General features: G+C 32.8%; 1 long non-coding RNA gene across 50 annotated transcripts; it reads left to right on the forward strand.

Moving 5' to 3' along the window:
* The first annotated feature begins 1,185 nt into the window (after positions 1–1,185).
* Positions 1,186–25,861, forward strand: LOC123907805. Of its 50 annotated transcripts, XR_006809467.1 has the most exons (41): positions 1,190–1,967; positions 2,120–2,166; positions 2,269–2,309; positions 2,387–2,488; positions 2,698–2,790; positions 3,152–3,191; positions 3,447–3,482; positions 3,649–3,729; positions 3,859–3,942; positions 4,228–4,401; positions 5,143–5,195; positions 5,292–5,466; positions 5,568–5,632; positions 5,990–6,088; positions 6,537–6,611; positions 6,777–6,933; positions 7,108–7,154; positions 7,224–7,287; positions 7,454–8,628; positions 8,704–8,779; positions 8,907–8,959; positions 9,227–10,674; positions 10,798–11,435; positions 11,735–11,811; positions 11,936–12,009; positions 12,318–12,440; positions 12,542–12,694; positions 13,187–13,305; positions 13,589–13,872; positions 14,718–14,840; positions 14,942–15,094; positions 15,560–15,618; positions 16,661–16,741; positions 17,211–17,345; positions 17,510–17,566; positions 17,773–19,687; positions 19,781–20,216; positions 20,412–22,020; positions 22,508–22,584; positions 22,782–22,937; positions 23,061–23,239. It is a non-coding gene; the product is annotated as an uncharacterized LOC123907805 (long non-coding RNA). The 50 variants fall into 50 exon arrangements; XR_006809469.1 differs by lacking the exon at positions 11,735–11,811; XR_006809452.1 differs by lacking the exons at positions 11,735–11,811; positions 11,936–12,009 and having other exon boundaries at positions 12,542–13,305; positions 19,781–19,856; positions 20,020–20,049; positions 20,167–20,216.
* Positions 25,862–26,891: the final 1,030 nt, after the last annotated feature.

Genomic DNA, 26,891 nt, shown 5'->3' on the forward strand with positions numbered 1-26,891 from the left:
TTTAGGTTAATTGTATATTTAATGTATATAAACTATATTATGGACTAGATACGTTAAATATACAACCAACTATATTTTTGTCACGGAGGAAGTAGGTAGAGTAATTGGCAAAATTTTCTACCGAATTTACATACTAGCACTAGCATTTCCACTATTGCCTTATAGGTTCCGTTTAGCCTGATCCAAAACATGAATTTGTTCATGTTGGACCAATTAAATTGACTTGCTATCATAAGTTTGATCCGGTTACAATATTCCATACCATTACACACATGGCAACATAATAGTATATCCCTGTTAATATTATTTTAAAAAGAGGACAGCTATTTTTACTTGCAGGTTTATTTTTTTATTTGGATTGTTTATCATATGTCGTTAGGGTATATGTTAACACGGTCTTTAAAAATTCACCAATTTTATTTTTTATAAAAAAAGTCATTTTTTTGTCTCTATAAAACTTTTATGCACATAATTTTAATTTTAATTCTAAAAAAAGTCATTTTTATTTTTTATCATATGTATTTTTTACCTCTCTTCAAAATATAACAGATTTGTCAAAATAAAAAATATATATAACAGATTTTGATTTTTGTTTATAAAAATATAAAATAGGATGTTTTTGTCCTAAAATCTACTATTTTTGGTACATAAAATTTTGGGAGGACAAAAATATGCCATTTTTATTTTTAAGAACTAAAATCAAAATTTGATTTATTTTTAGGGAAAAAAAAATTTAATTATTCCTCTATTTAATTTGGTCTTTGTCAATAAAATCCCTTTTATTCATTTTAAAATTAAGTTAATGAAGTCCCTATGAGCTTAGCTCGGTTGATAGGGACATAACGTTATAAACGCAGGAGTTGGAGTTCGAATCCGGATACTCCAATTATCCACCTTTAAGATAAAATTTCTAGTCATTAACAAAAAAAATTAAGCTATTGAACATTTCGTTATAAGAATTATGTTACCAACGTTTTGGTCCAGTATTGACCCAACCCACCAATTCTGGTTGCAAACAAAAAAAAAGGAAAAGAGAGAGAATAAAATCACATATTGCCAAGTTTACTTAAGCATGTGTACCAGTATAACTTGACTATCAAGTTGTGAACTTTTAATCCCTATCATTCACATAAATATATATTAAATCAATGGACACAAAGCCAATTGATCCAAGATGGACAAATGAATTTGTTGGTCCAAATTATACGGACCCTGCCTTATATTACTCTTATACAATACACTCTCACAAACAAACGAATTTAACGTTCTTCAACCCACTCTTAGATTCTTCTTCTTCCTCCCTTCCCCTCTTGCTCTCAAATTTTCAAATTTTTGCTCTCAAATTTTCAAATTTTCAATCATTCCTATCGCTCTCGATATGATATCATCAAGAATAACAAAAAATCTGGATACAGAAACCTTTTATTTCCTCTCCCACAAAGTACGCGAGTTCTGAAAACCCTAACTACCCAAATCGATTTCTGTTCCGATCCACTCTCATGAAGCCTTCTCGCGATGTCTGTTCTGGAAACTGGATCCACTCTCATGAAACCTTCTCGCGATGTCTGTTCTGAAACCTTTTACTACCCAAATCGATTTCTGTTCCGATCAATCGCGATGACAGCGTTGTTGTTTTCCCTAATTTTTAGATTTCGAAACCCTAATTTAAAATTTCAATTCTTGAAAATTTCTCCTAACTTTCTTTCATCCATTTCTTCAAAATTTTAATTTTTAGATTTTGAAACCCTAATTTTTACTTTGGGTTTGATTTGTTTTTGTTTTAGGCGCCGGAGACGACGTGGCAGCATCATTTGTATGGAGAGATCAACATGTGGCTGCGGCGGCGGCGTTTCCTGCCCAAGGTGGTCGTGCTTCCTGCCCAAGGTGGTCGTGCGGCTTCCATAGAAACTGGAACCAAGCTCTATATATCTAATTTGGATCATGGTGTTTCCAATGATGATATAAAGGTATTTAATCTCTTTTTTGTATGTTTTATTACTAGTAATATAAATGTCTCACTTACAGGATCTATCATGGGACTCTATTAAAGGCTTGGCTTTACAATGTTAGACTATTTTTATGCAATAATCTCAATTTGTGAAACCTTTCTTTTCCGCAGATATATCTATAAATGCTGAAAATCTTTGCATGATAAGTTTTGAGATGGTAAGCCTTTTTTTGACAAATGAGATGTTATTCCTTAAGTTTACTTGGTTTTAGGATTTGGAGAATTTCGTGGTGCTAATTAAATGCACGCTTCTGATCCAGGTCAGGATAAACCAGAGGTTCAACGAGAACATAAATATGAGGTAAACTTCTCTGACTAGCATGGCTATCTAAAATATCCGGAAAGATCTTCTAGGCCAACCGCTTCAGCTACTCTCAGGTGTTGATATTATTGGGTGATGCAACCAGTGCACTTGGACATATGAGCAAAGGTGTAGCTGCATTGTCTATGGATAAGTTCATTCAAAGTCGACAGAGACAGGTTGTCTGTTCTTTTCTCGTGCTTTAAATTTTGATAGCCACATTGATATTACCACCAGACCTAAAATTTAAAGCTTTTGAGTAGTACTTTCCCCACATAATTTTTTCCTTAATCTCATTTTGAGTTTTAAAAAATCTCAGGTCATGTTTAGTGATTTGATAGGATGCTGTCATGTTGATACACATGTTTAATATAACTTTGTGTGACAGGAAAACAAATGTGCGGAGGATTTTGGTGACGTTGTTAGAGAGTGAGGTGGAGCATTAATTATGTTAGGCACCTTTCTTAATCCCAGATCAAAGGTTTGTCTATTTTTAATTATGTTAGGAACCTTTCTTATTAAACCACACAGTTCATTTTACTGCACTTTTGTGTTGGATACTGTTAAAGGACAATGCTAATGATACTAAGAATGATGCACAATAGAAATTGTTTGTTGATTTAGAGTTTTGGATGTATGATGATGTGTGGTTGAGTAAACGTGTATCATAAAACTTTCGAAGCAGGTTATAGTAGATTGGTCCCTAAGGTAGCTTAACCTATTGCAGAATCCATAAAAGATGGAGCTTAATATCCTATTGGGTTCTGACTAACTGTTAACATCTATCTTCAATATGTTTTTGGCTGATGTGGTTATTTGTTTATCTTTCGTGTACAATGCAGAAAATGTTATCTGGCATAAGTCAACGTCATGATGTTCCAGGTTTGTACATGCTTTTAGTCCTAACTAGTCATAATGGATTTTCTCTAACGCTGTTGTTCTCATCTGCTGTTATTGACCATAAATTGTTTTCTTCATCATGATTTTATATACTTTTTAATCAGACATTTGAGTTTCGACTTCCTTTTGGTTTCAATCTCTTACATTCCTCCTTTTATTTTAATCCATCTCTCATCTAATTATCTCTGACTTTACTTTTTCTTCGCACGTCTGAAATGCTCCTCCTCATACGTGAAGATGAGAATAATGTGCTGCTTGCCGTCACCGACGAAGGTAACGACGACCCAAACCTTTTTTCCCCCATGTTGCTTTCTTTTGTCCCCAATTGCTATTTTTAAAGCCTTTTTACGTTGTCCATATGGTTATGCTAAAAGTTATATCATTTTATTGATTTGCTTTCTACTCTCACTTGAAACCTAATTTCTTAATTGTTGCAAAGGGTAAAAGGAAACGGGAAGATAGAGCATGGTCGAGATTTCCCAAAAATTATAATAGATAGAATTTGTTATCGAATAATCAGGTGAGTATATCCAAACAAACCCATTCATTCTCTTTAATTGAATATTTTCTAATGTTGTCTCCTAATTAATATTCACCTTTTTTTAATTATGAATTTGGGGATCTTTGATTTTGTTTTTATGAAATATAGTGACTAAACCCCTTCCTGGGAGTCAAGGAGAGCATGGTGTTATTGGATCGGCGAGAAGAATTCCTTTAAACGATATTGCTAACGGTAATGAATCAATTTAAATGCAATTCTGTATAGTAGTGTAATCATTATTAATTGAAATACACTTCTGCAACTGCTATTTCAACCTGCTGTAGTGATTTTGGACGTACCTTTTTTTTTTTGCAGCATGAAGTGTGTTGGTTGTGTCTGTTTTATAGCAATTGTGCTTTGAACCAAATATGCCCTGTTTTTGCAGCATCGTTATTTTTCACTATCAGAATATAATTATTAGCCTTCTATGGAAGAAATTGAGTTAGAGTTTTTGAATTTGATTTTGTATATCTGCAGTTGGTTCTTCATCTTTAAAAAAAACAGCAAAATCACCAGCAACAACAAGTTCGTTGAAGGCAGGGAAATATACAGTACGTAATGGTACATTTATTAATCGCGCAAGATGTTCACTAAGAGCTTCGTTTAGGCGGAATGTGGAATCTATCAAACCACGTCATATTGCATTCCAAGGTAATTATGTTTGAATATGCTATTGGTTTATTAAAAACATAACTAAACAGAATGGTACTGATTATATCATTAAAAATATTTGTACCCTGTTTAAAAAACCACCAGCTGCTATATTAGATGCAATATCGGCTCTTATGACTATGATTTAGTTGTTTATAATAACTTTTCCTATCAGACATAACCAGCAGATAGGAAATATAAGTTCTTTATTGAAACATATAATTGTAAATATAAGTTTTTAACCTGTCTTCTTTAAGTATCCTTTTTTTTTTATAACAATAACATTTTTATCGCACAGATGTCGTCGATATTACATTGATTAATCATCATGACGAGAACCAAATGATATGCGCAAATAATGCTGAAGAATCAGATATACCGTCTAATTCGGGTTTTCTTATTCAGATATATCCGCTTTCTTATTAACAGATACTTCTTATTCAGTCTAATTTAGTTTTTTTTTTTTTTAATTTTTTCATTTATCTTTTTGATTCTAACACAATCAAATTTGTAACTTTCTATCTCTCTTTCTCCGATGTATAATAAAAATCAAATTAATCAGTATATCTTCACTTTATTTGTTTCTGATTATGATGATGTGTTGCTTATAAATCTCCAATCAAGGTTTTTTTATGAATGATTCTTTTCAATTCAACTAGTTTGTTTGTGTATTTGTCTATTTGTTGCTTCTCATATTCCCTAACTAACTAACAACATTCCACATTACTCATTCAACAACAGTGCTGCTGCAAACATGGCCAACCAACCTAACTTTGCCCGGGATACTTGGAAAGGTACTTTATGATTGTTTTTTGTGTGCGAAGAAATCTTATTATCGACTATTTACTTGTTTGTGCCACAACATAACCTAACCATACAATGATTCTCAGATACAGATGACTGGAAACGATAAAGACCAGAGATAAATGGCCACTTCTGATTTGGTTAATTAGTTGACCAAACCCACTTTTAGGGCCGATCCTGATCTCGAACTTAAATTGAAAAATATCATCATACAACAACTAGACATGCTGCTAGTGATGTTTCTGGACTTGCTGTCAAATGGTACATATATCTTTTTACCAACGAACCAATATCATATTATCAAACCACTCTCCACATTACAGATTAAGTGTTGTTTTAATTCTTTTTGTTATAATTTGCAGCCTTGCTCCGTTAGTCAGGAAGATGAATGAGCCTTGCACCGTTAGTCATCATGCCTATTGAAATGGTTGAGTTTATATGCTTTGCATATTAACTTATCTCTTTGTTTAAAACTTGTTGTCCAGAATCACTTTGGTGTTTTGTTCTCAATCCTTTATGCTTTCAACACCTTATTTTATATGTTTTCCTAGTTCTCTGTTCCTTGTATTACCCATTCTTAACATGATATTGAGAACATGCGTATGGTTATTGAGCTTTACCCTTTTTGCTAATTTAATTTATATATTGTTATGTGGTTTAGTTATAGTTTGCTGTTAAGTTCGCAGTAGCTTTATCAACACATTTAACAAGTTTTTATTGCTAGTTTGTGACTATTCTTTAGTTTTCATGCCTTTACTTATGCTATGTGTTTTGTATGTTATAGTTTCAGATGACAATGGAAGTTACACAGATCCAATTAAATGCCCAAGCAGTGGATGGTGCTGTGAGGAAACAAGCTGAAGATAACTTGAAACAATTCCAGGTTTGTTTTTCAGTTTATATTTTTGGACGGCTCTTGGCAATTTCTACTGGGAACACAGTAAGATGTTAAATCCTGCTCAGGGTTTTTTATGTTTACTTATTATTAACTATTTTTTATTTAAATTTGTTGTGAAGTATACACTATGTATATGCACCTTTTAGCTGATTGTCAAGCACAAAACCCATGCTTTTATACATATACACAAGATAGATTTTATACTTAGCTAAACAAGGGTGTTTTGTTGTATTTTAAAATGGTCATGCTACTAGGACAGATAACTTGCTGATGTAAAAACTTGCCGCTGGCATTCTCATTCCTATAAAATGAATTTATAGTAGTTAAAGCCAATTTTCAAGACAGCATTCTTTCAAAGTTCAAAGCTTTTTTGTTATTTGAAAAGTTGTATTTATATTCATTTTTGTCTGCTTGGAACATGTCTCATCTGCAGATACCAGCAGCAGCGAAGACACAATGATGGTACTGAAGATGCTGGCCTTGTTGGTCATATATTCATCTAAATGAGGTTTTTTTTCTTTCTTTTTTCTTTTCATGACATGTTAACTAGTACAATTTTAAATTTTATAATCTGTCTATCATTGAACCATCAATCAGTAACCTATTCCCCCTATGAGAAAATTTTCATATAAGGAGATCCATGATCATTGTTTGGCTTTGGTTGTTTTTCTAGTTCAAATTTTGGCGTTCCTCTGGTGGTCTATTCCAAAGGAAAAACTATCAATGCGAAGGAGGTGCTAGCTGCTGGTCCTCGGCCTCAACCTATAATGGAAACAGTTTTAATTACTCTGATGCATGTTGGATTACATAGTGAGAAGGTGGAGTTAGAGGTAATCTTATTGGTGCGTCATATATATATATTTTTATTTACTTTTAAATATGCTTTGATCCATTCTTGTACCTCTGTCTAGTGTTATTCTAGTGTATGATACAAAATAGTCAAGTTTGCTTTTTATTTAGTAGTGCCGTTTGTTTCCTTTCTGATTCTGGATGCCTTTTTTCAGGCTGTTTTTATGATATGCGTGGTTTCTGCTGTTGATTCTTGTCAATGGTAAACAATATTTCCGTGTCATTTTAAGAAGCTTCCCTTTAGTGTCTTATCTTCCGTAACGTGTTTTAGAGAATTGGTCTGCACTGTACTTGACGATCTTTCTAAGGAGCTTCAGTATATGACTAGAACGAAGGTAATTGTTTTTTATGTCTTTGTTTAAATTTTGACCTTGTGCAATATCTATTTGATTGTAGTTTGGTACTACCAAATGTCTTTGTTTATTTATAGTTAGATGCAAATTTAATTGTAATTTTGTTTTTTATAGAACCCATTTTTATTATAGAAAATTTTATTGGCAGATGCTTATTTGCTCTATTATGATCTCGGACAATAACTTGATTTTCATGCTTTTGTTCCGTATACATGTTACTAAGTATTGAGTGAGATTTACTGCAAGGTAATAGCTCAACTTTGCTTCTAGTACTGCTCTAATAAAAAGTCTGTTAGTTGCAAAGGCGATCTGCGATCCTTAAATATAGGACATGAACAAGCTGCGAGAGATATTTTGAATTCCATTTGTAATTTGATAAAAAATTTATGCTTCCGATTTGAAGAATTGAAAATCGTTTTATTTCTAAATTTTTAAAATTAGAAAATATTTTCTAAACACTATTTTCAAACCAGCGATTAGGGAAAGAGAGGGAGAGATAAGGCGAGGACGACCGGAAATGTCTTTGGTTTACAATAGAGGCTATTTGTGTGGATGCGAGTTGGTGACTGCAGTTGGAAAGAGAGAAATGTCCTGCTACCATCAAAGGGTGAAATACACTCTGTGGTGTGAGACATTAGGTATTGTGCCTTATGAGAATGTTGACATGGTAAGATGAAGTGTGGTCATGCTGACAGGGATCATGTCCTTGCAGAGCGGCAATTGGTGGAGATGGTAGCTGCGTGTGATGGTGTGTTCAGATCTTATTCTCGACGAAGGAGATGGAAGATAGATGTGTTGCAGATCTTGTGATGGAGGGCTGCTGATCTGGTTGTAGATCTTGTGGATGGCTGCCGATCTGGTTGGAGATCTTGTGAAAGAAGGATGCGGTTAGAGAAGAGAAGAAGAGATTGCGTGTTATGATGCAATAATTTTAGTTTCGTACTCTATTTTGTTCGTTGAATGTCTTCCAAGAATGCAATAATTTTTGCTTTTGCTAGTGTTATATTTCTTGTCCTCGTCTATAAGTTTTCACTTTTCACCTTTTTGTTCCTTTTTCCAGGTGTCCTGGACATTTTTATCATGTACGGTGCATATACAACTACCAGCTCTATCACGGATTTTTCTAAGATTTCTTTGGTTTAGCCTTGCTTTAGTTTTGTAACTTTCCTTTATGTGTATATTTGCCCAAAATAATGATTTTTATCTTATATCTTCAGGTTTTTGTTGTTTTTTATTGATGTGTTGATGATGTTTACATTTACAACTCTTTGTTATGATGGCAGAAAAGCACTCCAGGAAGAGAGTAAAAGCGATTCAAATTCGGTTATTTTCAGATTTTATGTTATTGTTGTCGGGATTTATGCCGCTGTCCAGTTTTTCATTAGTTTCCTCATGCAGATTCCTGCATTGTCATCTTCTGACAAACCAATGTGATCGTTGGCCTCTCATTCGCTTTGTGAAGTGGCCGCGCCAGGTTTTGTGTCTTCATTTGCACTTGTTTTTGTAATTGTATTATCGATTAATTCATCTTATTTTGTATGTTCAATATCTTTTGTGGTTATGCTGAATGCCGATATCGGTTTTTATATTGACTAATGAAGGAACGACATTATGTTGGATGGGGAATGTATGAAAGGAGTTTCGATTTCATAAAGTATGCACTGGATATTGTCTTGTATAATTTTTCTTTACTTATAATACATGTAGAAGTACTAAGATATTTGCTTCCATTTCCAATACATTTTTGTGAGAAGTTTAGGGGCTTTAGTTTTTTTAATTAGAAGCGAGTACTATAAGAGAGACTCCTCTTTGTGAGGGACTGTATCCTGTGTTTTTCCCGGTTTAATTTAGAAATATATAATTAAAACTACCTTATTTGTGTGATTTTTTTTATTAAGATACACCTTGTTGCTTTTCTCAGGTATATGCTGTTTTGGCTAGTCATTTTGAGTGCAAAATTTTTATTTGCTTACTTTCTTCAGGTACGTGACATACTCATAGTTGCCTCCAAATTGGAATTATACTGTTAGAACTGGTATCTAAATTAATTAAATATACTGAATTTACTAGAATATTTTAGATAATAAATCTTGAAGCACTGTTCCGAAGAGCAGTGATTACATATAATGCAGTAGCAGTTCTTCCTCTGGCCAAAACTGACAGATTCATTTTCTGACGTAACAATTACAGAAGTTACACACAAATGACAGGAATTTGAGAGCCCGTCCTCTCCCTAACCAACCGGTTTATACCAAATAATGCTTCAATTAAAACAACAAACTACTATTTATAGAGTTACACACACACTAATAAAAACATAACTGACATAATTAAAATAACTTCTCCTAATAATATAATAACTGCCATTAATTACATAATAAATACGTAATAATATTTACTAATAAGTGGTCTAACGTATGCATCTGTTTGTTCTTGTGTGCCTATATGTGGGTGAGTGGATAATATTGCTTGTACCTACTGTGCGTATGCTTATATGCTTGTACACTTGAATGTTTTATTTTTGAGGTTTTCAGATCAAGCCACTTGTGAAACCAACAAGGGACATAATAATAGAGAAAAACTTAGTTTACTCTTGTCATGATTTTGTATCTAAAAGTAAGCGGTGGTCTGTTTAAGTTTGTGGTTATGTCTTTTTGTTTCCTGTTGATGCTATTGGCTACTAAAGTGCCTTTATTTTTGCTGATAATCTCAATGCTTTGACAATTGTTAGCATATGGTCTCCAGTGGTTTTCGTAAGTGCATCACTGTTTTGCCTTTTTACCCCCTTGTATGCTTTAGTTCTACTTTTTTCGTTAATGATAGCTTTCTTCTCTCGTGGGGATGAAATTGTGTTTCAAGAGGTTGTTGAAGTTTGGTGTGAACTATGAAGTAGCACAGATATTAATGTGATATTTATGTACGGTATCATTTCTGAAGCCTTCTAGCATTTTATGTTTATGTTCATTTGCACTCAAAACAAGCTTTTCTGCTGAAAGCTATATCTTGAAAAACATGTTTAGCTCTTGTAAGTTGTAACTCAAATACTCAAATAAATATATTATTTTAGGAGGTATTGAACTAATATTGAGTTGGAACATTTTCAGTACTGATGGTTGTTTTTGTTATTGATTTATCTCATCCTTTTCACCTTGACTGTTTCTATTGTGCAGGAGAATGAGGATAGATATATTATACTACCTAGGAGATGCTGCTCTGTTTTCCTATTAATATAAATAAAATACTTTACATTTTTTTTTTTTTTTTTTTTAGCGTTTATAATATAGCTCCATTACTAAGATTTTGCATCTACAAACGGTTCCCCCCGAGAGCCCCTTGATTGATTATTTGGCTTTCGTCAGGCTCACAACGGTAAATAAGCGATTCGCGGGAGGCCACCTGTGTCCATTGTTTTATATTTTAGTTTATTATTATAATTTTATTATGTTGGCATGTTTGATTTTAATTTTAGGAAATTGAACGTCTTTTTCCCAGAAAGTTGCGCTCAAGATGGCTTGTACCTTACACTGTTAGTCAAGTCTTTCTTCATGGAGCACTTGAAGCTTCTAAAGAAGATGGCACCACTTTCATAGTTAATGGACAACATGCAAAACATTACGAGGAAGGGTTGCTCCAAGTGAGATATGTCGTTTGCCTCAGTGATTGAAAGCTTTCTCAGGGAAGTCACTGTTACTCTCTCTCACTTATTTACTTCTGTGCCTGGTTGAATATTTGACATTGAAGACCATGCTCTGAACTAGCACAATGTGCTATGTTGACTATCTTTTTGTAAACTATCTTCTAAATGTGAGATTTGAGCCTCTATAAGGGGATACATTCTAGAACTTGTCTTGTGTTCCACTGAAATTGAAATGCATAAAATTGCAGGGTAAGGGGACATATAAGAATGATAAGGCTGGATTGACACTTGCTGATCTTGCTTACCGACGTGCAAAAGCAGTGAAGAATCATCAAAAGAAATCTAATAAATCTAATCCTTTGCCAAAACCTTCCTCTTCCAGGCTAGAGGAAATGCGGGAGCTATTCCAGAGTGACGTGAAGGATAAAAAGCCGAAACGGAGAGGTTCTTGAACAGGAAAGAAGGCGAAGAAGTCATTGAAAAGCAAGTCAAGGTATCAATTGAAAAATCTATCTCATTTTTGAAACTCTTATCTGATCTTTTTAGGCATCGATAGAAATATTAATTTTGTTCTTGATCAACTCATAAAAATGTCTTTTGTTTCTGTTCTGTAATTAATGTGGAGTTGTGGTCTGAGGCTTTCAATCGGGCAACTTAACAAATAATGATATAATCCTTTTCATTTTCTTGGTGCTAAAAAAATGTCTAAATATTTTTTACTTAATATCTTCCTCTAAATAGAAAGCAGAACATATCAGTTAATAAATTTGTGATATTTTCTTTCTTTTCCAGTGTAAGAAAATATGGTTTATCCTTTAATTCACTTCCATAACTCTCATTATACGGTGACTGAGATACTACATTTAACAGTGAGATTCATCCCATTCCCATTATATTTTAATTTTTTTTACCATTTTCATGTGGAAAATTGACATAAATTCTATTGCATTTCAATCTTCTAACTTTACTTTGTTTTCATTTTTTTTCTTCCAGAAAAGTGGTTTCTTTTATCAATCACAAGTTTCATAACACTGGCAGGGTTGCAATGCATGTCTCATATAATTTTTGTAATGCCAATATTTCTTTTCAGTAAACTTTCACTTTATTGTCTATGGCTTTGTTCTCAAATTGAGAACCCAAAATCTGCACTACTCACTAACTCAAGTTGTTTTGCATATTATGTTGTCTATGGTTTACAATGTTTGATCTACTTCTACTATATTTTAAACGTATACGGAACAAAAAATATTTTTGAATTGTGTGGGAGATGATTTTGAACCAGTTATGTTGAATTGTGGCTACCATATTAATTTAAGAGGAGATACTTGGAATTTTACACAGAACTTAGAGTTAATTTATCTCGTTCTTTTTGCAGCTGTAACCAGTGCTGCCATGCTGATCGGTTGCAGTTCCCAGGAATTAATAACGGCATTATCTACCCATAAAATCCAACCTTGCGAGCGAGGACACTGTTGCCACAAGTTTGACATTATTGCAGGTTTGTTTATTACTCAAACACGTCCGTTCAATTTTTTGTGGCTCTAAATGCTCTATATTCAGTATGTTTATCTATCCATCTTTTTCACATTCTATTCTCAGGCAATTGAAACAAGAGATACAATTGCCAAATTTATTTATGCAAGCTTGTTTGAATGGCTTGTACAACAAGTTAACAAGTCACTTGCAGTGGGTGAAAACCATACAGAGAAATTCATTAGTATCCTTGCTTTTTATGTGTTTCAGCCATTCCAGGTATTCAATTTGTATTAATTTGCTAACATGGAGATAAGAGACTCTTGAAGTAAACAAATTGTGTGCATTTTTTGGAACAATGAAAATGCCAAAAAGAATTCATTATTTCCAGAAATAAATCATTCCTACTTAACATTTTATCTTCTTTCCATCACAATGATACACTTCAAGAGTCCCACATCTTATTAGCAAGTTAAAATGAACACATTTTTTGAAAATGCAAATAGAAAATGTTTTCATTAAGTCAACGGGGCCTTAAATTTTCTGTTTCAAAAGAAATATTTTCATTGCTTTCATGATAATGATATCAATACAGTATAGCATATTTAATCATGTAGGTACTCGTATGATAACATTGTTTTTCCTCGTCATTCCCCTAAAACTCTACACCCTTCACTAAACCCTCACTTTCATACTTGCTCATGCTTGTACCTACTGTGCGTATGCTTAACATGCTTGTACACTTGAATGTTTTATTTTTGAGGTTTTCAGATCAAGCCACTTGTGAAAGTCACTGTTACTCTCTCTCACTTATTTACTTCTGTGCCTGGTTGAATATTTTACATTGAAGACCATGCTCTGAACTAGTGTGGGGGAGGATATTTATCTTGGTACTTCACTTCTGCTAGTTCTTGTTGATTGAATTTTCTGGCTTGTTTTACTTAAGTTATAATAGAGATTATGTCTTTGAGGGACCCTTGAAAATTTTATTTGACAGACTTGTTCAATGTTGATAATGGGGTTGTCTTTTGAAAGCTAATAATTAGCACAATGTGCTATGTTGACTATCTTTTTGTAAACTAACTTCTAAATGTGAGATTTGGGCCTCTATAAGGGGATACATTCTAGAACTTGTCTTGTGTTCCACTGAAATTGAAATGCATAAAATCGCAGGGTAAGGGGACATATAAGAATGATAAGGCTGGATTGACACTTGCTGATCTTGCTTACCGACGTGCAAAAGCAGTAAAGGCCACCAAGAGGGCACTAGACTCTGGCAAGATTGTGAAGAATCATCAAAAGAAATCTAATAAATCTAATCCTTTGCCAAAACCTTCCTCTTCCAGGCTAGAGGAAATGCGGGAGCTATTCCAGACTGGCGTGAAGGATAAAAAGCCGAAATGGAGAGGTTCTTGAACAGGAAAGAAGGCGAAGAAGTCATTGAAAAGCAAGTCAAGGTATCAATTGAAAAATCTATCTCATTTTTGAAACTCTTATCTGATCTTTTTAGGCATCGGTAGAAATATTAATTTCATTCTTGATCAACTCAAAAATGTCTTTTGTTTCTGTTCTGTGATTAATGTGGAGTTGTGGTCTGAGGCTTTCAATCGGGCAACTTAACAAATAATGATATAATCCTTTTCATTTTCTTGGTGCTAAGAAAATGTCTAAATATTTTTTACTTAATATCTTCCTCTAAATAGAAAGTAAAACATACCAGTTAATAAATTTGTGATATTTTCTTTCTTTTCTGGTGTAAGAAAATATGGTTTATCCTATAATTCACTTCCATAACTCTCATTATACGGTGATCTGAGATACTACATTTAACAGTGAGATTCATCCCATTCCCATTATATTTTAATTTTTTTACCATTTTCATGTGGAAAATTGACATAAATTCTATTGCATTTCAATCTTCTAACTTTACTTTTTTTTTCATTTTTTTTTCTCCAGAAAAGTGGTTTCTTTTATCAATTATAAGTTTCATAACACTGGCAGGGTTGCAATGCATGTCTCATAATTTTTGTAATGCCAATATTTCTTTTCAGTATACTTTCACTTTATTGTCTATGGCTTTGTTCTCAAATTGAGAACCCAAAATCTTCACTACTCACTAACTCAATGTTTGATCTACTTCTACTATATTTTATAACGTATACGAAACAAAAAATATTTTTGAATTGTGTGGGAGATGATTTTGAACCAGTTACGTTGAATTGTGGCTACCATATTAATTTAAGAGGAGATACTTGGAATTTTACACAGAACTTAGAGTTAATTTATCTCGTTCTTTTTGCAGCTGTAACCAGTGCTGCCATGCTGATGGGTTGCAGTTCCCAGGAATTAATAACGGCATTATCTACCCATAAAATCCAACCTTGTGTGCGAGGACACTGTTGCCACAAGTTTGACATTATTGCAGGTTTGTTTATTACTCAAACACGTCCGTTCAATTTTTTGTGGCTCTAAATGCTCTATATTCAGTATGTTTATCTATCCATCTTTTTCACATTCTATTCTCAGGCAATTGAAACAAGAGATACAATTGCCAAATTTATTTATGCAAGCTTGTTTGAATGGCTTGTACAACAAGTTAACAAGTCACTTGCACTGGGTGAAAACCATACAGAGAAATTCATTAGTATCCTTGCTTTTTATGGGTTTCAGCCATTCCAGGTATTCAATTTGTATTAATTTGCTAACATGGAGATAAGAGACTCTTGAAGTAAACAAATTGTGTGCATTTTTTGGAACAATGAAAATGCCAAAAAGAATTCATTATTTCCAGAAATAAATCATTCCTACTTAACATTTTATCTTCATTCCATCACAATGGTTCACTTCAAGAGTCTCACATCTTATTAGCAAGTTAAAATGAACACGTATTTTGAAAATGCAAATAGAAAATGTTTTCATTAAGTCAACGGGTTCTTAAATTCTGTTTCAAAAGAAATATTTTCATTGCTTTCATGATAATGATATCAATACAGTATAGCATATTTAATCATGTAGGTACTCGTATGATAACATTGTTTTTCCCCTAAAACTCTACACCCTTCACTAAACCCTCACTTTCATACTTGCTCTTGCCACCACATCGCCTTCATTGCATGAACTGACTTGATGATTCCCTCTCAAAAGGTATTCAACATGATTCGTTGCGTGTGACAGACTTGATAATTCCTTCTCATAATATGTAGGTATGTTCTTCGAACTTCTTTGGTTTTTTTTTGGATTCTATTTTCTTTTTAATTATTTTCAATATTTCTCATCTGGGTTTCCAATTTCAATTCTTAGCTATTCTTCTTTCAATTTTATTTTCTTGCCTTTTATTATTAGGATTTACTGTTTTTGGTTATTCTTTTGGTAGTTCATTATATAATTGATGATTTTGTGCCGTTTATTTAACACAATGATTTTGACTTTGTTGGTGATGTCTTTTGAATGATGAGAACTGATTTTGAAAGGATTTGTTATACTAAAGTTGTTTTGGACAAGAAATGGTTTTCTGAATTTTAATCAACTAGATGGTTGTGTGTAACATGTAGTCCACTTTACATGGTAGAAACAGTCTTTGGTAGTTTTTTTTTTTGTTCTTGTTTTTTTTTTTTAGAGTTTCTCGTTTCTAATTACTACACCCCATTTTATAAAACTTTAGCTAAATGGGTTCTTCGGCTAAAATTACAACTCCATTATTTTTTGTGTGTTTTATGATTTGGTCAATTAATATGGTCCTTTGTCATGATTCACAATTACACATTTCCACTTAGAGAAACGATCAAAATACTCTTCAAGAGTGATATATGAGGAATATACTATATGTGCATCTGATAATTTTTTTGTTCTATATATGTTTGCTGTCATCTATTATATTTATGTTTTTAATCTATAAATATATCTATAACTAGAATACATGGTTTTCACATACCCTATTTTCTTTTATTTAACTGCAATCACACACGGTTTCTGAAATGTTATCCCCTTCCACCCTTTCTCAATCTCTCTCCCCTTCACTTCTCACAGAAATGCATTCTTATTCAAACCACACAACAAATGAAATAAATGATGGGAAGGAAATAGAAAACATAGAAATGTGGTTTTTTATTTTGTCAATTACATAAATTGTCTTTATGATGGGAAAGAAGGAATTACATAGTATGTCGGAAGAGACTTGAAGAGGGAAGGGAATTACATAGGGCAGTATTAACATGGCGTTTTTTGTTTTGTTTTTGACATCATCAGTTGAAGCAAAGGTGATTTTCAATTTGTGTTTTGAACCGTCGATCACATAAGAAAGATCACTCACGCAGTCATGCTGCAAAGGTTTGCGGCACTCTGTAAACTTCTATTGTTTCCTCTTCTTTTGCTATCTCTCTGAACTCATTTTTATATTTGCTATTTTCACTTCCTAAATTCATTATGATTTCTATTGATCACTGTTTTTTCTCCCTTATGATTTTTCACCCGTTTGGTGAATTTTATGAAGTTTAAAAAGTTTTATAATTTCTATTGATCACTTTTTGAAAAGTTTAAAATGTCTATTTATGTCAAATTTGATGGAAAAAAGATTGTAAATACCTCTTGGTGAATTTTATGAAGTTTAAAAAGTTTTACAATTTTTATTGATCACTTTTTGAAAAGTTTAAAATGTCTATTTATGTCAAAATTGATGGAAAAAAATTGTAAATAGAAGCCATTGTTTGTGGTTGCATCTTTCTCTTGGCATATGTTCGACGTGAAAGGATGAATGAGTCTTATAATTTTGATGTTTTGAATTCAAACTGTGATTTAGAAAGTGAAATGCATAAATGAAGGGGCCATATGGTGCAAAAGAGTGTAACCGCAACAACTCAAAAATACGAGGAAGTTCCATGGTTGGCCTAAGCGAAAATGGAAGAGAAAGTGCCCTCTCTCTGCTGCCAAATAGGTTTCCTCTTCTCTGTTACTTTTATTGTTCTTACTTTCTTCTAACTTTAATTGCTTTTTCAAAATTTCAATCAGGTTATTTTGCTTACAAACACACAATTTACACACTTATTATGTTTGGGTTCCATTTTTTATATGTTTTTGAAATTTTTATTTAATTATTAGGCTAAAACTGGATGATGTCTTTGGGGCTCCAAAGTAACCTCATTAATGATAACACAGGTCAGTTATTATTCAATCGATCAAAGATTTTTCATTTCATTCTTAGAAGCATTAAAAGTTTCAAACTTTGGAATAAGTTCTTGTTTTGATCAAATTTTCATTGGTGGATCAGTTTGTGTTATTTTGGGTTTTTTGTTTAAATTTGGTAATTAGGTTTTTGAAATTTATTTACTAATTGATTTATTGTTACAAACCGTCTTTTGTAGCTTCAGATTCAATCTTCGTTGAGATTCAATGAAGCTTCAAATTCAATCTTCCTTGAAATCCAGGTTCAGTTGAAACCCCACTACATAGCTAGCTTATTGTATGGTAACTCTAATTTGAGTGATAAAATAGAATGAAATAATATCGAACAAGAAGTTCTTGATATGATTAAAATAACCTTATAAAATATGTTGATTATTGTTGGTGGTAATAGGAACGTTAAAACTTAGAAGTTGCTCAATGGAAAATGTAGGGTAATTTACAGGGTTGTTAAGCATTAGCTGGATTGACTTTTATTTTTATGTTGAGCATTAGCTTAGGTGTATGTGCAGGGAATTCTTCACTCTGATATGTGGGGTGTGACACCCTCCAATTTGTGGGACTGGGGTGTACTTCGGGAGATGATATCAAAGATAGGTGTAAGAAATTCACTTCGTGTTGCCCCTATGCCAACTGCATTTAACAGTCAAATTCTAGGCAACAATTTGTGTTTTGTACCATATACTTTTAATATATGACTATGATGCTCCTATTAATTTTCATCACTGAACTGCTTCAGCCTTATGTAAACTCACAACAGATTAAAAGAGTAAAAATATCAATCACAAATGTAGAGTCCCACAACCTCAATATACTAACTTCAATCTAAATTGAAACCTCTTAATCTAAATCTTGTTGCATTAAAATGCTTACTTCAGTTAATGATCAGAAATTTTGTTTGCTTACACAATGATGTTTTTCTTGTTCACCAAATTGAGAGCTTTTAGCCTTAAGACTTAAGAGGTTTTAACAAGAGTTAGATTAAGCGCTTTTTGCCTAGTTTAGGATTGAGATGAGCTTATTATTATTCGTTTCCTTTGTGTGATCCCTTGGTCGTATCTCAATCCCTTGTTCTGATGCTGCGGAGCTGCAGCCGAAGTTTTATTCACTGCGTAATTTCCGTGTGCTCTGGTGACTAAGGGACGAGATCCCGGGTCGGACGCGCTAAATAACTCATTCTCAGTCTTAGGCAATATTAACGGTCATCAGAGTTTGGTTCCCTGTGTGCTGCGGGGTGTGTTAAGGACCATCTGTTTTAGTGTTTTATCTGCTAAGCTTCAATTTGTAGTGTGGCTGGTTGTAACAGGCTGAATGTTGTTTATCTGTTCTGTCTGTAATGGGGACTGGTAGATGTTGGAAACCTGCATAATTAGCTAATTGTATGTGTAGGGGTTGTTTTGTTCTACCTGTAGTCTTTGTATCTTTTAGGCCTCTCTTATGCGTCAATTTAATAATATTCCCCTTTTTTGCTGTTGCAACAAAAAAAAGAGGTTTACTAATCGTTAGTTGGTTCAGTGGTGATTGGCGCTGAACTTGGTAGGGAGGACCGCGGTTCGATCCTCCGCAACTACGATCGGGAGGGGGCTGGATCCACTCGATGCCAGAACCGACCCCCGAACCAGATTCAACTAGTGGTGGAAATAAAAGAAGAAGAAGAGGTTTTCAATGTTTTGATTATCTCTGTGAATCTCTTCCTTGAATTCTATGTAAACAGTTGCTTTTGAATCGTTAATGATGCGAATTGAATGATTCATTTGATTTTTTGCTTCTTTATACACAAACATAAGTTAGTTTAACAATGAGAAAGTTATATATAGTTTAACATTTATATGCAATACAATTAAATGTGAATGTGTGTTTGTGTGAAGCAAATGATGGAACAATGCTATTGGAACAGATGACTGTTGTTAACCAGATTGCGAAGCTGATGGTGGAGTTTATTGAGGAATCAGGACTATGAAATTGGTGATGGTACTACTGGAGTTGTTGTGTTGGCTGGATCTCTTACAGCTTGGAGGTTTTGTATGACAAACTACTCACGATAATGACTGGAAATCTACATATTGCAAAGACTTTTGTAGTGTCTTTAACCATATGGTAAGCAAGCATGAGACTACGTAACAATTCGTATGGACTATTCTTGTTCTAATTTTCTGCTGTTTTTTATCGTTGCTTTGTTTGATGTGGCAGCTTGACAATAAATACATCGTTGCTTTTTGGAACACAGCATATTGAACAATTCTTCAGTCAATTTGTTACAACACATGTAACCTTCTTAACTCTGGTCATTTACACTAGCAGTTCTACACACAAAAAAAACTGCCACATATCTTATCTACGTTTTCATTTGAATGAATCTTTCTATCTAAAATATTAAATATCATTGTCTGAGTTTCATTTTCTTTTCTTTCTAATGGGGCTCTGCAAAGAATTTGCCTAGATCATGCACTTCAAGGCTGGTAAGTTTGTGAACTATAGTTCTATTTTGTTATCATTGCGATTTCATTTTTGGTGTTACTCGTACTTCCGACTTCTAAACTATGTTGCAATGATTTTCCCTCAATATGTTGTATCAGAAATCACCACACCAATTTTCTTTGTCAACGCGACATATGACTCATGGCAGGTTAGATTGTTTTGTTGCCCAATATAAATTAGTAATTGATGTTTTTGGTGTTAGCTCTGAATATATGAGATATACAACAAGTCTTTTCCCTGATCCTCAAGGGCACTGACAATCTGGCATAGCTGCAAGTTAGATATAAACAACTGCTCTTCTAATCAACTTGATCTAATGCAAGGTGAATTTTTTCCTTCATAGGTTGTCAAATCCCAAGTCCTAACTGCAAGATATTACAGAATTTATCTGACATCACTTTTACCATGACTTGATTGTCAGGCTTTAGAACACAATTTCTAAGAGCAATGACTGTAGCTTCAATTTCACGAGTAGATTCTAATTTATGAATGAATTTGTGTAGTTTATTTATCACGATGATTTTGACTTTGTTCTTGCTCTTGCCACCAAATCGCCTTCATTGCATGAACTGACTTGACGATTCCCTCTCGTAAGGTATTCGACAAGATCGACATGATTCGTTGCGTGTGACCGACTTGATGATTCCCTCTCATAATACGTAGGTATCTTCTTCCAACTTCTTGGGTTTTTTTTGGATTCTAGTTTCTTTTCAATTGTTTTCAATGTTTCTCATATGGGTTTTCGATTTCAATTCTTAGCTATTCTTCTTTCATTTCTAATTTCTTTCCTTTTATTATTAGGATTTATTGTTTTAGGTTAATCTTTTGGTTGTTTATTATCTAGTGATAAATTAGTAGCTTCAGTTTCACGAGCAAATTCTAATTTATTGATGATTTTGTGCTGTTTATTTAACACAATGATTTTGACTTTGTTGTTGTTGGTGATTTCTTTTGAATGATGAGAACTGGTTTTAAAAGCAATTATTATACTAAAATTGTTTTGTGATTTTTTATCAACTAGATGGTTGTGTGTAACATGTAGTCCACTTTACCTAGTAGAAACAGTCTTTGGTAGTTGTTTTATGTTCTTGTTTTTTTTAGAGTTTCTTATTTCTAATTACTACACCCCACTTTATAAAACTTTGGCTAAATGGGTTCTTTGGTCTATCAATATGGTCCTTATAAAATTAGAACACCATTATTTTTTGTTTGTTTTATGATTTGGTCAATTAATATGGTCCTTTGTCACGAGTCATGATACACATTTCCACTTAGAGAAAAGATCAAAATACTCTTCAAGAATGATGTATGAGAAATATACTATATGTGCATATGTGTGCTATCAACTATTATATTTACGTTTTTAATAATTATAATAATTTCACCATATCATCTTTTGTATGTTCCCTCTGCATATTAATGTTCAAGGAGGTATATTGTTTTGACTTCTAATTTAAATTACTGTTTCAATTGAAAATATGATGTTAGCATGCAAATAAAACTAGTAGGTTATTGTCTACTGCAGTTTTTCACTTACTGATCATTACATTATTCATAGGATACGGGACTAGTGTAGAAGTATATTTGATTGACAATTAAATTTCAATTTATTTTATATTGTTGAAACAAGATGAATGTACTTGTTTCTCATATGTGTTTATTTGTTATTGTTATCGTTCTCTGCTGTTGGATATATGATATTCTGTTTAACACAATAGTATTTGATTTTCTATTTGGTTCCAATGTTTGAACTTTGTTGATGATGCTAATTGATTCTTATCTAACTGCTCAACATTGATGCTTGAACAAATTTCTCGAATATCTAACACCTATTCTTTGTTTCCATTTTCATCTATGACCGAGAAAATTGGTAAAAAGGAAATTGGTTTCTGTCTGACCAGCTGAAATCAAATTTGTCGCCTTTGTCAAAAGTTGACAATGAGACCATTATGGTATGTTGTTCTTTAAGTGTTCTTCTTTCTCCTTATCCTTCATCTCCATAGTGCATGCTCTACTTAGATGTCTGTGTAACTGTTAATCTAAAATCTTCGGATCTATTTGATATGCCCTCACATATCCACCACTCTCACTCTTCATATCTTGAACTTAACTAAAAAAGTATCAAACTTATTTACCAAAAATAAAAACAATCTTTTACTCCTTTATCTACTAAAGTTTCAAACTTTGGAATCAAGTTCTTGTTTTGAACAAATTTTCATTGGTGGATCCGTTTGTTATTTTCGTTTTTTTTTTGCTATTACTATGTGCTACTTTTTTCTGGCGAAGACAAAAAAATAAAATAATTGTGGCTGTTTAATAATGTAACATAAACATAAGTATAAATAAGTTGTTTTTTCTTTTTCAGTTTCTGAATTTTTTATTTCTAGGTAAGAATAGTGATCAAACTATTCTCTTTTATACATTTTCAAACAAAAACAGATGTCAGATGCAGGTCTTCTTTCTAATACACTTGCACTGGATGCAATTCACAATATTGTTCCCTCCCATGTTATAAAGTAAGTAAAGTTACCTCGAAATTGATTTGTGTTGTTTCTTATGTTTGATTTTTGTTGCAAAGCTATGGTGACCAAACACCATTAACTATTTGATTTTACGTAATGTTTATGACACACTAGCATGTCAAGACTATATTCTACAATTGTTTTTTACATAACATTTACTGATTGAGGAAGTATGCTTACTTTGTTCCCAGTGTCACGGCCTTGTTTCTGTGCCTACTTTACTTGGTCAATGATCCAAAGGTAGTATATGGGGTGAGATTGAAATGCAGCAAGATGTCTTATGAGCCAAGCTTTGCATAAGATGTCTGGAATTGCCTTTAAAGACGGTTGTCCAAATATGATATAAGGTGCTTGTATTTAATTATAAGTTCCCTCTATTTGTATGCTTAATCATATGAGTTCAATGATATATGGCATTGTTAAATCTCTTGCTTTAGTTTTATGGTTTGAGTTTCTCGTCACTTTTGTAGATTGGTGACTATTATGGAAATCCAGGATGTTATCAAGCTATTTGGTCTTTCTACTCCAAAATATATTTGTCCCTAATATGAAGAACTAATCTGCATTTTCCCTACATTTTAGGCCAAAAGAGATGAATAAATTGGCCTTAAAGTTTGTACTACTATTTCACTTTTTTCTTTACCTATTCTATAGTTGTGGCCAATGACAACAATACAAGCCTTATATATATATATATATATATATATATATATATATATATATATATATATATATATATATATATATATATATATATATATATATATATATATTTGTTTATTTATTTATTTATCAGAATTAAATGGACGCTCTAGTTTTCTTTGTTTTGCAATTCTAACAATTTTTTTTTTTCAATTCCAACCTTTGATTCACTTGCTCATTCACTTCAGTCCCTTACTCTTCTTTGACGTATACAGACTTTCTATTTCTCCTTCTCAACTTTAACTGCTTTGCTTCATATACTCTATGTCTTTCAATTCTCATTGACCATTCTCAGTTTCACCTATGTTTCTAAACTTAGAATGTATCTTTTTTAACCCTGAAACATAAAAGGTTTCTTATGATTTTTATGTAATTAGGTTGTAATTGCATCTAACTTTTTGTTGTTTCATTTTCTTAGGCATTCATACAGGTTTTTGTTATTGATTTACCTCATCCTTTTCACCTTGACTGTTTCTATTGTGCAGGAGATTCTATTGTGCAGGAGAATGAGGATCGATATATTATACTACCTAGGAGATTCTGCTCTGTTTTCCTATTAATATAAATAAAATACTTTACATTTATTACAAACTCCTTTTCTCAAATATAATATAGCTCCATTACTAAGATATTGCATCTAAAAACGCTTTGCCCTTGGAGAGCCCCTTGATTGATTATTTGGCTTTTGTCAGGCTCACAACGTTAAATAAGGGTTTCGCGGGAGGCAACCTGTGTCCATTGTTTTATATTTTAGTTTATTATTATAATTTTATTATGTTGGCATGTTTGATTTTGTTTTTAGGAAATTCAACGTCTTTTTCCCAGAAAGTTGCGCTCAAGATTGCTTGGACCTTACACTATTATTACTCAAGTCTTTCTTCATGGAGCACTTGAAGCTTCTGAAGAAGATGGCACCACTTTCATAGTTAATGGACAACATGAAAAACATTATGAGGAAGGGTTGCTCCAAGTGAGATATGTCGTTCGCCTCAGTGATTGAAAACTTTCTCAGGGAAGTCACTTTTATTCTCTCTCACTTATTTACTTCCGTGCTTGGTTGAATATTTTACATTGAAGACCATGCTCTGAACTAGCGTCGGGGAGGATATATATTTTGGCACATTACTTCTGCTAATTCTTGTTGAATGAATTTTCTGGCTTGTTTTAATTAAGTTATGCTTAAAAATAGAGATTATGTCTTTGAGGTACCCTTGAAAATTTTATTTGACAGACTTGTTCAATGTTGATAATGGGGTTGTCTTTTGAAAGCTAATAATTAGCATAATGTGCTATGTTGACTATCTTTTTGTGAACTAACTTCTAAATGTGAGATTTGAGCCTACTTATTTACCTTGTCCTGTAATTATTAAACTATTTTAAACTTTTCAGTTCAAACTAAATAAATTTTCCTGTATCTGAATTATGTGTTTGGGTAATGTATACTTCAAGCATATTTCATTTAGTTCGGTGGCTGTTCTGAGTCTGCACTTCCTAGTCAACCATTTTTCTTTTCTTGTCTTTGGCGCTGTAACTTTTAGGCTCGAGTGTTTAGGAATTGAATAAGTCTTAGACTGTGAATTGGAATTAGTAAGCTAGAAGAGATACTCCCTGGACTCTCTCCTCAGTAAGTATACTCCTTGAACTTCTCACTTATGCGGTTTGTATACAAAAAGAGAAGTTAGCACTATTTTAAACATGAGTTAGTACCTAGGTAATACTAAATTTTTAAATTTAAGTCAAATTATTGTATATGCTGTCACACAACCCTTGAATACAACCAATTCTTAGAGTAAAACTAAAAGCAAAACTTAAAAATTGTCATATAGCATATATGCTAAAATACTATTCCAAACACAAGATTCATATTGCATAATTGTGAACTCTGTTGTTAAAAGTGGCCGCTATTGTGGCGCGGCGTGGAAAAATCGAGGTCACTGCTACTAGCCGTGTCGTAGCAGCGCAGACGAGTGATGCGGTGGGAACTGTTGGGGTCGCAGGCGCAATTGCAGATCGGATCGGCGTTGATATCTTTTTATTGCTTTCTATTATTTTTGGTATACACTTTGCTTTTTATTCTCTTCTACAATACAAATTAATTTCTTTTTTTGTTCTCAATAATTAACTCATTAATAAAAAGTCAAACAATAGTAATGATATTCATAATAAAATTTATTTTTTATTCATTAAGTAATTGTGGTGTTTTGAAATGTTTATACTCTTATATTATCTTTTCAAAACAGATTGATGTGAGAAAGTAGAATAGCATTTCGATTGAAGAGTCATCAAAACAGATTGAAGACTCATCAAAACAATGTTTCCTTCCAGGGATTGGGGTAGGCGATTTTTCAGACTATATCAACAATTCACATCTTGGGACATCCTGAACGGCCTCTTGTGATAAGATATGTATCTCTTAATTATTTTACAAACTCTTTTATATTTCATGGAATCTTCCCTTATCTATTACGACTACACCAAATATAAAGTGATTAAACATTCAACGTTTGCCAAGGTATCCATGTATCAATGCTTCATATAATTTTGTTAATGTATTTCATAAATTTTTGAAGTTTTTGCGGTGTATTTAGGCTTACAATAGATAATTGCATGATATATTTTCCACTTCAATCTTAAAATTAGAAGCTTAGTTTATCTTTACTCTCTGACATGAACTGAAAAAAGTTTTGGTCTGTTTGCTATTGAATGTGTTTCTTTTTCTTTGATAGTAAATATTTGAAACAAATATTAGAGGAGCTTGAGACAGTTTTTTTTCCAGGGTAACTGAAAATGTCTTTTGGCAGAGTGATTTGAGATCTTTTGAATTATTGTTACTTTTTTTTGGAAGCAAATGACACAATTGAAGAAATTTTTTCAGTGGCCTCTTAGCGATTGGTACTCCAACATAATATTGAAATGTTCTTAGATATACGATATATTTTTTAAGTTGTGCCCCCTATTCTGGTTTCATGTTGTAATTCAATCAGGACTGATATACATAAGGTTTAAGTATTATAAAGTTACAATTTTCACACGAGCCAATATACAATAAGCTTTCTGGAGAGTATCTACTTGATTATATCCTTACACTTGCTGAATTGATCTTTTGGGAATGTTGAAATTATGATCTTCTACTTGCTTTAAGAGATCTTGATAAGCATTGCAAAACTAACGTTTAGTTGTCATAAGTCATGAATGAAGTTGCTAGCGGTTTTTAGTTGTCATAAGCCATTGATCTAGCCATAGAAGTAGATTTATAGTACCATGATATATGAATTGTCAGACTTAGTAGGAGAGAAGCAATTCTAGCCTGCATGGAGACATCAACATAATGTTTTCAGATAATTCAGATTTCCATCATTTGTCTTATCCTCGATATGTCTATTTTTTTCCATTTCAAAATTGATTTCTTGTGATGTTCCTGGCAGATGCAAAAAGCATTCGGTTTAGAGAAAGTCCTAAAGAAGGGTGGGATCTGGAAAAATATTATGGGACTGATCAAAAGAAGGTCGCCGATGATATTTTGGTAGAACATACTAGTTATACTGCAAACAATAAGGTGGGAATGATGGCATGCCTACTTGCTCTAGGTATTTTTCACA

The sequence above is a fragment of the Trifolium pratense genome, linkage group LG2 (genome assembly GCF_020283565.1).
Source record: "Trifolium pratense cultivar HEN17-A07 linkage group LG2, ARS_RC_1.1, whole genome shotgun sequence".
In the NCBI taxonomy this organism is placed as follows: domain Eukaryota; kingdom Viridiplantae; phylum Streptophyta; class Magnoliopsida; order Fabales; family Fabaceae; genus Trifolium; species Trifolium pratense.